The sequence below is a fragment of the Tamandua tetradactyla genome, chromosome 14 (assembly GCF_023851605.1).
Source record: "Tamandua tetradactyla isolate mTamTet1 chromosome 14, mTamTet1.pri, whole genome shotgun sequence".
NCBI lineage: Eukaryota > Metazoa > Chordata > Mammalia > Pilosa > Myrmecophagidae > Tamandua > Tamandua tetradactyla.
In genome coordinates, this window is record NC_135340.1 from 78,457,851 (window position 1) to 78,470,940 (window position 13,090).

The 13,090-nt window shown below is 43.9% G+C and overlaps 1 pseudogene; it reads left to right on the forward strand.

The window, feature by feature from the left end:
* The first annotated feature begins 3,867 nt into the window (after positions 1–3,867).
* LOC143656213 (ADP-ribosylation factor 1 pseudogene) lies at positions 3,868–12,846 on the forward strand (annotated as a pseudogene).
* The last annotated feature ends 244 nt before the right edge of the window (positions 12,847–13,090 follow it).

Here is a 13,090-nt window from a genome sequence, read left to right on the forward strand (position 1 = left end):
GGTGACCTTTTGAGAAGGGGCCAGGTACATCACACCAAGGTGGGAAAGAGCCACAGTTTCTTGTTTTGACGTTCAACCTAATGCATGAGGAAGAAGTCAGTGGCCAATAGGCATGTTGTCAGGATTTATAGGGATCTATATAGTTTCCCTTTTCCAGTGAGAGAGGGAACATTTTCAGAGATTCTGAAATCTCTGACCTACAGATGGAGAAAAGGTCCTTATCATACAAACTTTGAGAGGTGCCATACTCTAACCCTAGAGTATGGTTAGAATCTTTCCCCCAGACCTACCTTAAAAATCTTCAAGAAATGAAGTTGTTTTCTTGCTCTCTTTCACTTCCCCTTTGACCTCTCTCTTCCATCTTAGCAGTCTCCTCCCTCATGCCCAGTGTCCTCTCCTTCAATCTATCAACATCAACTTTTAGCTCTTGATAAGAAGACAAATAAGTAGTTCTAAGGTCAGAGAGATCCATGGACTTCTATTTTTGTTTGTAACCTGTTTTCCCAGAGGAGAGTTGCCTGGGGATAGGAATGTTGCCTGAGGCTTTGGGGGATCTACATGTCATCCCCTTTCTTGGAGAGGTATAACTAGAAACTTCCCAAATCACTGATTTATGGGTGGATTATGGGTTCCATCCCTTCTGCTTTGGGGCACATCACCCTCTTCTGCAGGTGGCTTCTCTATGGCCTTTACATGGAACATTTTCCAGGGTCTCCTGTAGACCTCTATGAAGCTTGGTTGCTTGTCTTCTGGCTTCACCACCCCACCTGCACTTGATCTCTTTGAGATCACCATTCAGGTGCTTGGAGCCTTCATGTTCTGTCTTCTCCCTTATTCAAGACAACCCTCAGCTATCCTTTGGGAAGCAGTCATATAACTCTCACAAAGGTGAAACATATTCACAGCTGCTTTTTTTTTTCTCTTCAAATCTTTTGCCCAAGGCAGGATACCATGACCGAGATAGTGGCCTGAGTTGATTCCCCTATCTCAGTAGAGGAGCCATGTGCCATTTCTGAAACTTCTGACTTATATGGCTTTGGGCTGAATTTGAGAAAAGAACATGGTAGACAATTGGGGATTCCCCAAGATGACTCTTCTTTTTATGTGTCAGAGGTAGAAGGAGGGCTATAGATGGCATAAACCTCAGTGTGCAGCCTGGCTTTATTCCTAGAAGATATAAGTCTTTGGACAAGATGTCAGGTGATATAGGCATTAGCTGCAATTTCAGATCCATAAAGGTGCTGACTTCCCCCCTTGGGGGTAACTAAGGTGACTTTTAGAAAGGGTCTAGAGTGGGGGATTAAGTGATGAATGTCTCATGCCCTCATTCCCATATCCAAAGACAGACTGGGCAGAGGAGTTGAAGTTACCTCCTCCTTCCTTTACTGATTCTATCCCCCTGCTGCTGGGTGGTCCACAAGCTGTATCTCTCCTCTAGTTCCTTCTCTTTTAGTCATTCTAATGTCTGGTCCTTTCTGAGTGAAGGAGAGCAGAGGAAGTAAAACTTCCTCTGGGAAAACTTGGTAAGTATGAAAAAAAAAATCAGTTTTAACCCAAAGTAATAGAAAATATTTTAAAGAGAAAAAAGAAGAAAATGCATAGATATTTGGATCCCTATTTCTAGTCCCCTAAATCCTCTAAGAATATATATGGGTCCTTGGTCAAGAGCTATTGACCTAGGAGGTTCTTGGAGAGGTCAGGAATAACCTATTAGGGTGAAACTTATGGTGGGCATAGACAATTATCCTTGGTTTCACCCATAGTGAGGAGAACCTTGAGGGACAGGGGTACTATTGTGAAGGTCCTTGGAGACTTCCATTCTATTTCATGGGACTGCATGTAGGAAGTGTTCAGAAAAGCCAGCCTTCTGACAGCCTCTGATCTATCTAGGTTTGGAGCATAGATGCAGGCCATGGTTGGTGTCTGGGGAGTGCCCAAAGGAAGCAACTTTGAGGAAAACGTTTATATAGTCAGGCAGCAAGACTGGTTGCTTCTTTGGTTGTCTCTTGTTACTTTTGATGGTATTTGAGGGCACCTTAGTGCCCTTAGCCTGGTCTGAGCCCCAACAGAACTGAAAGTAGGCTACTTGCTGGGTTGGCCCCTCCAACCCTAGAGGGAAAGCAAGGAGAGACGAAATGGGCTCCATCCCTTTTGTAGATCAGTGAACTGTTCCTTGTGGATAGTCAGTGCACCCTATCCCCTTCCTTTGGTTTTGGTTTCTTCTCAATCTCCATCATCCCCATGAAACTGAGAAAATTTACTCAATTGCATCTGTCTTCTATCTCCACATATTCATTGTAAATAGAAAAATAGTGATATGGAGAAGGTTTGGGAGAATAATTTGGGATCAAGGAAGGAGATACGTGAAGTAAGTCTCTATCGGGTGGCTCTCTAGAGGTCTGTAGGACTAGAAGGTTCTTTCAAACAATCCTTTCTCCAGAAAACTCATTTGCCACAGGAGGTGGGAAAAAAAGGGAAGAACACAATACATATGGAAGAGGTTGTCAAAAGTTCCCTTCTCCCCCTGCCCTTTTGTTTTTTTTTGTATAAGTCACCTGAGGACACTGTGAACTAACCCAATTAGTCCCATATTTGGAGTTCATAAACAAGTGAGCTTTTTCAATTAAAAAGAAAATAGAATTAATGTAGGTTTGACAACTTTGTATTTAGCCTAGAAAGAACATTTTAACAAAGACTCACAAAACAAAGTTGCTGTATGTCATTATATTAAATAAAAACAGCAAAAAAGTAGGAAGGACTAAAGAAAGAATAAAGGAAAAGCCTTCAAGTGGCACAACTTGAATTTAAAAGGCATTACAGTAGTTTTATGTTTCCTCTCTTTTGCTTGCACCAGTGAAAACTTTTTCCTGGATCCACATCAATCCTTGGATTTGAGACCCACTTTACTAATCTAGTTCTAGCTCCTCAGAACCACATCAATTCCCCACAAACCTCTGTGCCTCACTGAGCAATGTGTACCAAACATCAAATTCTATAAAGGCCCACCTAGACCTATTGCTTTCCCTTTCTGAGAGAAAGTTGTGATGGGCACTTTGGAAACCTGTGACTTATAGAAGGGAGGTTCTGTGTCCTCATCCTGCCCTCTTTGGGGATATGTCAGCCTCTACTGTGGAAAGTACTTCTGGGCTGTTTGGAAACATTTTACTCCAGGGCTTGCTCTGGGCTTTGTTAGGAAATACAGAAACTCCTGTTCTTGCTCGTCCAGCTAGTGTTAATTCACTGTTTTCTACTCTCATCCTCCTGAGATTTTCTCTCTTCTACCTGTGCAAAACCAACTCCATGCTGTCATTTTTAAAAGGAGGCCAGAGAATAAGGTGACGATTACAGCTCCTTTCCCAACCCTAAGCACTTTGTTGAGCAGTTTCCCAGGGAGAGATGAATGGGCCATCAGGAACATAGCCTGAGCATCATAAGGATCTGCACTTTTCTCCTGTTCCTGGGGAAGGGATACTGGTGTCATTTCTGAAATACTTCAACGTATACATGGATCTCATCTTGAACACTGTAAGCTGTACTGTGTTTTCTGTAGAAGGCATCTCTGGGATCTGCATGGAGCTTTTCCCAGATCCTGCCCTAGACCTCTCTGCCAAGTTTGAGTGTTTGTTTTCCAGCTACCCCCCCCCCCCCCACATCCCACTTTGATGGCACAGCATTCTTCGCAGCTCTCTTTCAGGTGTCCAGAACCTTCAGGTTCTGTCCCTCACTCCCCTGTCAAAAACCAACTTTTATCCATTCTTAGGGATGAGACCAGATAACAAACACAAATGTGCAAATGGCCTCAGTTACCTCTACTCCCCCCCCACCTTCCCCATGTGTGCCTCCCCATCCCCACCCCGCCCCCCACCCCCGCCTTAGAAACTGTTGCCTAAAGGAGAATGTAGTGGTCAAGAACACTATCTAAAGTACCTGAAGTATACAGAAATCTGTGCTTTTCCCCTACTCAGGATAAGGGTAACTGGTGTCACTTCTGAAATCCCTGGTTTAATGGGTTAAGCTCCATCCTCTCTGCTTGGGGAATTGCCACGCTTTGCGGGCAATTGCCTCTAGGCCTGTGTAGAGTCTTTACCCAGAGTCAGCCTTCAATCTCTTTATGAAATATAGAAATCGCTTTTCTTAGTCATCCACCTCCCCATACAGCTCTGCCTTCCATATTTTCCACACCCTTCTATCAGATGCTTTATAGTATTTTCATCTGCTTCCTTCTCCCTGATAAAATGTACTCTCAGCTGAGCTTTAGCAGAAAGACAGATAACTCCTCTTAAGGTTAAAAAAAAAATGGGCATAGAGCTCCCCATTTTTGTCTATCCAAGATGTCCAAGACATGGGTCCAGTGATAACAATTAGTGAGACCTGAAGCTTGTAGGGAATTTGTACTTTCTCCACTTGTTTGGGACAGATGAAGGGTCTGACAGAACTTCTGAAACTGCTGACTTATGGACAGACTTTCTATGCTGTCCCACTGTCCTGCTTGAGAATCTTTGCCTTTATGAAATGGATGGGTGATGGGATCTGTTTGTTTCTTTGCTCTTTTTCTCCTTTTAGCACTACTCTCTAGGATTCCTCTTCTCCCTACTTTTAAAACCACCTCTCCTTTGTCCTTTAGAAAAAAAGGACATATCTCAGAGTAGAGCAGAAAAGATCAATTTTGTTTCTTCTGGACCAATGACAGTTCTTGGAACCAAATAATAAAGTTCTAATTGATTGCATGTCAGACATCATTGCTTGGGGATAACTCTTGGGAACGTACAGAGGGCTCTAAGTCATTAATCTTTGTAGACTCTGCCCTGGTGATTATGAGAATTTATCCTGAGTGTTCTGAGAACTGCCTCAGGGTCTTATAAAAAGATAGCTGAGTGGGAGCGAAACCAACGCCTGGCTCGGAGCAGCAGCACCAGCAGCAGCAGCAGCCGCCGCGGCCGCCGAGGGGTTTCTCTGGCCAGTGTTGATCACACCAGTCTACAAGCATGGGGAATATTTTTGCTAACCTCTTCAAGGGCCTTTTCGGCAAAAAAGAAATGCGCATTCTCATGGTTGGCCTGGACGCTGCAGGGAAGACTACTATTTTGTACAAATTGAAACTTGGTGAAATAGTAACTACTGTTCCCACTACAGGTTTCAGTGTGGAAACTGTAGACTACAAAAACATCAGCTTCACCGTGTGGGACGTGGGTGGCCAGGATAAGATTTGGCCTCTGTGGCGCCACTATTTCCAGAACACACAAGGTCTGATCTTTGTGGTCGACAGCAATGACCGAGAGCGTGTGACTGAGGTCCGCGAAGAGCTCATGAGGATGTTGGCGGAAGACGAGCTCAGGGATGCTGTCTTACTAGTGTTCGCTAACAAGCAGGATCTTCCCAATGCCATGAATACTGCTGAAATCTCAGATAACCTGGGCTTGCGTTCTCTGCGCCACAGAAACTGGTACATTCAGGCCACCTGTGCCACCAGTGGGGATGGGCTTTACGAAGGACTGGACTGGCTGTCCAATCAGCTGCGAAACCAGAAGTGAACCGAGAACTTGTCCTCTTCCCTCTCCCTCCTCTCCCTCTTGCTTCCTCTTCTTCGCCCTCCACTTTACTCTCATGTGGCAAACTGTGCTACTCTGTGGTATTGAGTGCCAGAAGCTGTTTCCATGGGTTTTGGTCACAGTATGCATTGCATCATGCTGTAAATGTGGCAGACGCAGCCTGCAAACAGGTTTTTTATTTAATGTAAATAGTTTTTGTTTCCAATGAGGCAGTTTCTGGTACTCCTATGCAATATTACTCAGCTTTTTTTATTGTTAAAAAAAAAAAAAAGGAAAATCAACTCACTGTTTAGTACTGAGAAGGGATTTCAGGCGCTCTGGCACCTGGGCTTCCAGGGGTTACTATGTTAGAAGAGCCAAGGGCGCCTCCTTTTGGCTTTAGGTCTGTGTTGAGATCTATTTTGGTGGTTTGTTTTTAACCCAAAAACTCAGTGCATTTTTTTAAATAGTTAAAAATAAAAGATAAGGAGAACACTTGAACACACAGAAGGGAGAAATATGCCTAGTGTAGATTTTGCAGTAACGACCTGAATACTAGTCCATCTGATTGTCTGTGTTTTTCTTTGAGAACAAGATAAAGTAGCACAAATCAAACCCACGATCAAATTTTGCATGGTCACAATAGAGATCCCTGTAATTACGCTTCGTCTTTGGATCATCCTGTATTTCATAGAGTTTGTGCTTGTACTTGTGCTCACACGGTTACCTAGGAAACAAGGTTTGAGGCTATGGCGTGGCCCTGGCCACTACGAGACCAGCGTCCCTTCCATCGGGTCTTGGGCCCTAGACCCCCCACTGTACCCAGACCACTGATGTTGGGCCTCTCGAGGCCCCACAGGAGGGCCTTTGCGCTGGCCTCGGGCACGGCCGCAGCCTCTGGCTCTCAGTTTAGAAGAAAGCAGGGAGCCACCAGCCTTTTATTTTGGTCAGATGTGTGGTGCTTTTGTTTGAAACCACTTGCCAGAGCAGAGAGCCTCTGTTATTCCCAGCATTTACTCAGAGCAGATCTCGGGGCCCTACGGTCTCACCACCAGAAACGCATGCAAGTTTGGAAAGTCATTCCATTCTAGAACGCACAGCCCGTCTTGGAGCACCCCTGTCTGTATTTGTGTGAAGTAGCTTTCACTCCCTCCTCCTGCCAGAGTCAGATTTGCCATCAGGAAAAGATGACCTCTATCCTTTTTTTCTTTTGTATTTTGATAAACACTGAAGAAGCTGGAGCTGTTAAACTTTATCTTGGGGAAAAACAACCTCAGAACTGGTTTAGTTCGTGTTGTGGAACCTCTTACTGCTTTCAATACACAATTAGTAATAAAAAAAAAAAAAAGATAGCTGAGAAGGTAGCTACAGGTTTGTTTTCCATTGGGTTGTTTCATAAATCCCTTCCTCATACTACTCTTTGAGGATTTTTTTTATAAGATCCTAAAGAGAACTGCATTCAGAAGGAATTTGTGTTCAGTTGTCCTCAGAAGCAATCCTGCAACAAAACTGCAAGTCATGTCATTGAAAAAGTACTAGATTGGGACAATACAACATCCGTTTTGCTAGTTCCATCTGATTCTGCCATTTTCCAGCAAAGTGATCTTGGAATAGCCCCCTGACCTCTTTGATCCTCTATTTTTGACATAAGCAAAATTGGAATACTGCTAACCACAGAATGCTGTGAGGGTTTGAGAGGTTCTCTACAGGGTGTAAAGCATATCACATTATTTCTAGTTGTAGTACTTAATTGCTTGAGTGCTGCCTTTCCTTGCTGTGCTTCCATGCTCTCCTACCAATACTAAAATGTCTACTGCTTGATCAGTAAACACTTTGTAGACATTGGTAGGCTTTCAGTGATCTGTAAAACTCTCAAAATTGCATAGAGAAATGTATTTGTATATGTGACTGGTATTTTTCTGGGGAGAAGGTTTCATCAGGTTCCCAAGAAGTTTCAAAACCATAAAATTTCCAGAACTGGAGACTGAATGTTAAATCTGACTTAATTAACAGAAGTCACTCTTGTATAGTGGATATAAGGTTATAGCAAATTTAAAAGTTTTGTCTGATGACAGGATAGAATACTGGAACTAGAAACTATTGAGAGAAACATGTAACTTTTGCAGTCAGACATTAAGTCATCTGACTGCCTGCAAGTTGAAGGTAGGCAAAACAGCAACTCTACCTGTTAGGTCAGGGGAATAAGGGAGGGCTCTATGGCTGGAATCATGATGTCACTTTGGAAGGGGAGGTAGACCATTACAACCAAGGCTTTTACGCAGCAGACATCTGTTCACTCATTGCTCAATGGACATCTGGCCACCCGGTGCTCAACCCACTTGCATAATGATCCTTTGCTTAATGCGCCTAGGAGCGCAGCCAATAAAGCACGCTCACTTAAAATCATTTCGTCTACTTTCCTTTCTCTCAAATACCTCATATCTTAAAACCTTTCACTACCCATGTTATATTATCATCAGCTGTCTCATACTGAGCAAGATCACCCTGGCCTTCAGTTTTCTCATCTATAAAATAATGGATTGTTGTTTTTTGATAGCTCAGTTTTATTTTCTGCAGTAACAAACATATAAGCACACCCTTACTCCAAATACAGAGCAAGGGGGCCCCGAGCCTCCCAAAGGCCAAAATAAGCAAAAAAAGTTAGACCCTGATAATAAAGCGGTAAGTACTCCAAAAATTAGTGACCCAATGCATCACATCATAGGGAAAACAAGGTGTTATAGGCCTCAGCTCCCTTTTCCTGGCCAAGGCTTGGCAGAAGCAGGGATCTGATGTGCTGAATGCTCCATTCCACCAGGGAAAGCTGGTCAAGAAGGGACTTGATGGAAATTTGAAAGAGAACAGGGTCTTCAGCAGTCCATCTGACAACCACGACACTGTCAGTCACTGGGAGCTCCTTCTGAACCATTTGACTTTGGTGTTGGCCATCTTGGGTCAGAGACCTGTGGGCCATGTCCACTCCAGGGGGCTTTGGAAAGGTACCATGAGAGTGGGCTCCAGCTGTCGGCTTCCTGCCCTCTAGCCAGGTACTGAAATACTGTAGTTCCACGTCCTCAGGACATGTGGTGCCCATGCCACCTGGGGTGCACTGCTGGCTGCAGCACCTTCTGTGGCTCATCTCCTGGGTCTTGGGAGCCATCAGGACTATCAGGGCCACGCTGGGGGCCGTGACCTTCTGTACTCACTCATTGTACCCATAGCACTGCCTGTGCCTTCTTCGTCTGCAGCCTCCATGGCTCTCACAACTCTGCCTTCCCTCCCCCTTGGAGCCCACTGGGAGAGCCATGGGTGTCCTCTCTGCTTGCCCCTGAGGATTTCTGAGTGGGAAAATTTTCATGAAATAACCCAGTAAAAGGTGATTAATTACTAAAAGGGGTGAAAAAGAGAGCTCTAGGTGTCACAGAGGTAAGTGGCAGCTGCAGAAAACAGCAACCTAAGTATGGCTGAGAGGAGAGTGAAAAAGGAAGGAACTTAGAAACTCTGAGGTGGGCCCTGCAAGATTGAGACTCAGACCCCCGAGGAGAGAGCTGGCTGACACAGAAATGCCTGCCTGCCTTATGCTGAAGGATGAACTTGCTGGCGGCACCTACTGCCATTGGAGCAGAGAAGCGGCACTGTGTGAGTTCTCCTGGGAGCAGTACCATGCTGAAAATTAAAAAAAAAAAAGAGGAAGGAAATGTCCTTTTCTCCTCTAGCCTTGCAGTCCCCTTCAGAGTCTCCCTGTTGGCCAGCTGACAAAGGAGAGAGGAAGAGGTAGAAGGACTTTGCAGAGTCTTAGCTTCCATGTGACTGGGAAGGGCAAAGAACAGTGAGTTTGGAGTTAAGAGGCAATAACATGGTATAGTTACTCTTTTTCCTCTCCCAACTAATAAAATATCTCTGAGAGATACTTTAAGACCATATAAATATCCTGCTCCTCATGAAACTTTCCCCTAGATTTAACAAATATTGCTGATTCTGACCCAATTAATCATTTTTTAATTTTTCGATTTTATGGATATCTCAATTTGTTTAACCATAGGCATATTTAAATAAAGTACCCATATAAGCATTGTAAAACATGGGTTTGTGCAGTAACTTTCATAAACCAATTTAAAATTAAGGCAACAAGGAAAAAATCTACAAATTCAGATAGCACTTTCTTAAATAATAAATACTAAACACTAAGATACTATTTGATCGGCTGTCAAAACTATGACTGCTCTCAGATTATCAAGTAGATTTGGGCACTATACATGATGCCTGATGAATACAGGTGGCTGAAGGATGCACTGACTGAGAAGTAGATTGGCAAAACATGGTGAATATTTATGAACAAAGGTTGTGCTGCTACAAAAGGGAACAAAGACGTGAGACATGCAATGATGTGAATGAACATGTGGGACATGTGGTGAGGCAAAATAAGCCAGAAACAAAAGAACAACAATGCTATGGGCTCCTTTAGAAAATGCTTATAAGAAAACAGGGGCCTAGATTGTAAGCTTTTAGAGCAGACACATTAAGTCCGGAGTGGTGATTACTATTTCTGGATTTCAAGAGGCTGTTTTACATATGTGTGTGTGTGTGTGTGTATATATATATATATATATATAAATATATATATATAACTTGATATTTAAAGATAAGAACAAAGCCGATCAGGTTGTGGTTAAAGTAATTCAGAACACAGGGGTAAGGAAGACTGTATCTATATTTCAGAACCACACATACTCTTTGAGACCAAAGTAAGAAAGGTTTAGTTGGTCTGGAACTGAAATTTTCTGTAGCGCATAATCTAACTCATCCTGTCTGTATAGCTCCTTTAAACAACTGAAACACAGGGAGCCCAGAATAAGAAAGAAGTCCTTTAATCCTGTATAGACTATTGTAATGCCCAGATACATCCTAGAGTATATTAAGCAGATAATCAAAAAGTATTGGCAAAGTCCCTTGAGGGATGGTAGAAAGAACACAGAACTATTAAAATCTTACCATCAAGGAATCCCCTAATACTGTGTCAACTCTAGGGACACCCAAATCAATAGGCCATGCCCTCGATCATGAGGCTTACTCTTGTGAAGCTTATGTAGGTAGCAAAGAAGCTTAGACAACCTATAAGCATGCTGAAGAGTTACTTCTGGAGGACCTCTTTTGTTGCTCAGAAGTGGTCTCAGTCTCTCTAAGCCCAACTCTGCAAATGAAATCATTGCCCTGTCCCCTACATAGGACATGACATCCAGGAGGGAAAGTCTCCCTGGCGATGTGGGAGAGGACTCCCAGGGATGAATCCAGACCTGGCACTGTGGGATCAACAATTCCATCCTGACCAAGATGGGTCAAGAAATATAATTAATAAAGTATCAGTTGCAGAGAGAATTCAAATAGAGTCGAGAGGCTACTCTGAGGTTGCTCTTACTCAAGCTTTGGTTAGATCTCGCTACCTATCATAACCTGCCAAATCCCAACCAGGACCATTCCAGCCAATCCTAAAAAACACCTAGGGCAGTATATAAGATTCCACAAGGGTTCCATGCACTAGAGTAACTTTCCAGAAACCTACAACCTCCATATGGTTTGCTAGACCAGATAAGTCCTAAAACCTAGTCCAGCTTCTCCAGAACTTCAGATAGTTCCATTTCCCTGTGCCATATTAATGACAGACCCTTCCAATATGAAAAATTTAGAATTGCCACACCCGAAATACCCCTAAAAAGAGGGATGGAAAGATCAAAGATGATGGTGGAGTTATACAGTAAAGATAGGATTTAACAAATGAATATGAATGCTGAATCATTAAATTGATATCTCTTTTAGTCTCTAGTATCTTTGAGCAGCCAGAAGTAAAAACCTAAAAATGTAGAATTGTAACCCATGTCAAACTCTGAAATATGTTCTACAACTAATTTTGGTGCTATGCTTTGAAATTTATTGCTTTTTTTGGTATATATGTTATTTTTCACAAAAATAAAGGAGGAAGGGGCCAAGATGGCAGCTTAGTAAGGTGTGTGCATCTTAGTTCCTCCTCCAGAACAACTACTAAATAACCAGAAACAATACAGAACAGCTCCCGGAGCCACGACAGAGACAAGACACACAGTGTACCCCAATCTGGACCGGCTGCGAGACTCCGCAGTGGTGAGTTCCCCAAGCGGCGCATGCTTTCCCGGGCCAAGGCGGCTGGCGGCCAGCGCCTCTCCCTCATGGGCGGCTTCCCAGACGGCTGAGAGTCTTGGAGAGGCGAGTTCCCCAAGCCGCGGCGGCCGGCACCCCTCCCTTGCGGGCAGCTTCCCGGACCGGCCGCGAGTCTCGGATCAGCGAGTTCCCTAAGCCACAGCAGCCGGCGACTGGCGCCCTTCCCCCACAAGCGGCTTCCCGGTCTGGCTGCGAGGCTCAGATCAGAGAGTTCCCTAAGCCGCGGCGGCCGGCGACTGGTGCCCCTCCCCCACAGGCAGCTTCCTGGAGGGAAAGGAAAGAGTCTCCAACAGTAGCAGGGACTGAGTCCAACCAAACACCAATAGTGGCATTAATAAACAAATTCTGACTACTAAAAATAGGCCCCCAGCTCAGGTGAAACTGATCAAGGCAGAAGTCGCCTATTGGGCTAACTGAAAAAGAGGAAAGGGGGCAAAACAGAGCCTTCTGTGGCTGTTTCTATGGAGGCTTGGTCGCCTCTGGACTCAGTGCTGGGATTACACAGATTGCAACTGCCCCAAACGCAGAAACGCAGAGGCTGCTTTCAGGGCTCTCTACCACCTGAACCTTCCCCATGGGAGGGGTGAAATGCAACTCAGGTGGAATCCCTCTCTCAAGGAATTCAGATCCCAGGACTTCGCAATTTGAAGCCATTTAAACCAGCCTACAACCTTTCCTCTGTCTCCACCACACACCCAGCAGGGAGAGCCTTCCAAAGTTAAAGGAGCCACAACATCTTTTGCTGGTGGGACCCGCAGACAGACAAGCGCCACCTACTGGGCAGGATAAGAAAAACAGAGCCCAGAGACTTCACAGAAAAGTCTTTCAACCTGCTGGGTCTCACACTCAGGGAAATCTGATTAAATGTCCAGATGCCAACAAAAAATAACAAATCACACCAGGAAAATTGAAGATATGGCCCAGTCAAAGGAACAAACCAATAGTTCAAATGAGATACAGGAGCTGAGACAACTAATTCTGAATATACGAACAGAAATGGAAAACCTCTTCAAAAACCAAATCAATAAATTGAGGGAGGACATGAAGAAGGCAAGGGATGAACAAAAAGAAGAAATGGAAAGTCTGAAAAAACAAATCACAGAACTTATGGGAATGAAAGATACAGTAGAAGAGATAAAAAAACAATGGAAACCTACAATGGTAGATTTCAAGAGACAGAGGTTAGAATTAGTGAACTAGAGGATGGAACATCTGAAATCCAAAAAGAAACAGAAACTATAGGGAAAAAGAATGGGAAAATTTGAGCAGGGGCTCAGGGAATTGAATGATAACATGAAGCGCAGAAATATATGTGTTGTGGGTATCCCAGAAGGAGAAGAGAAGGGAAAAGGAGGAGAAAAACTAATGGA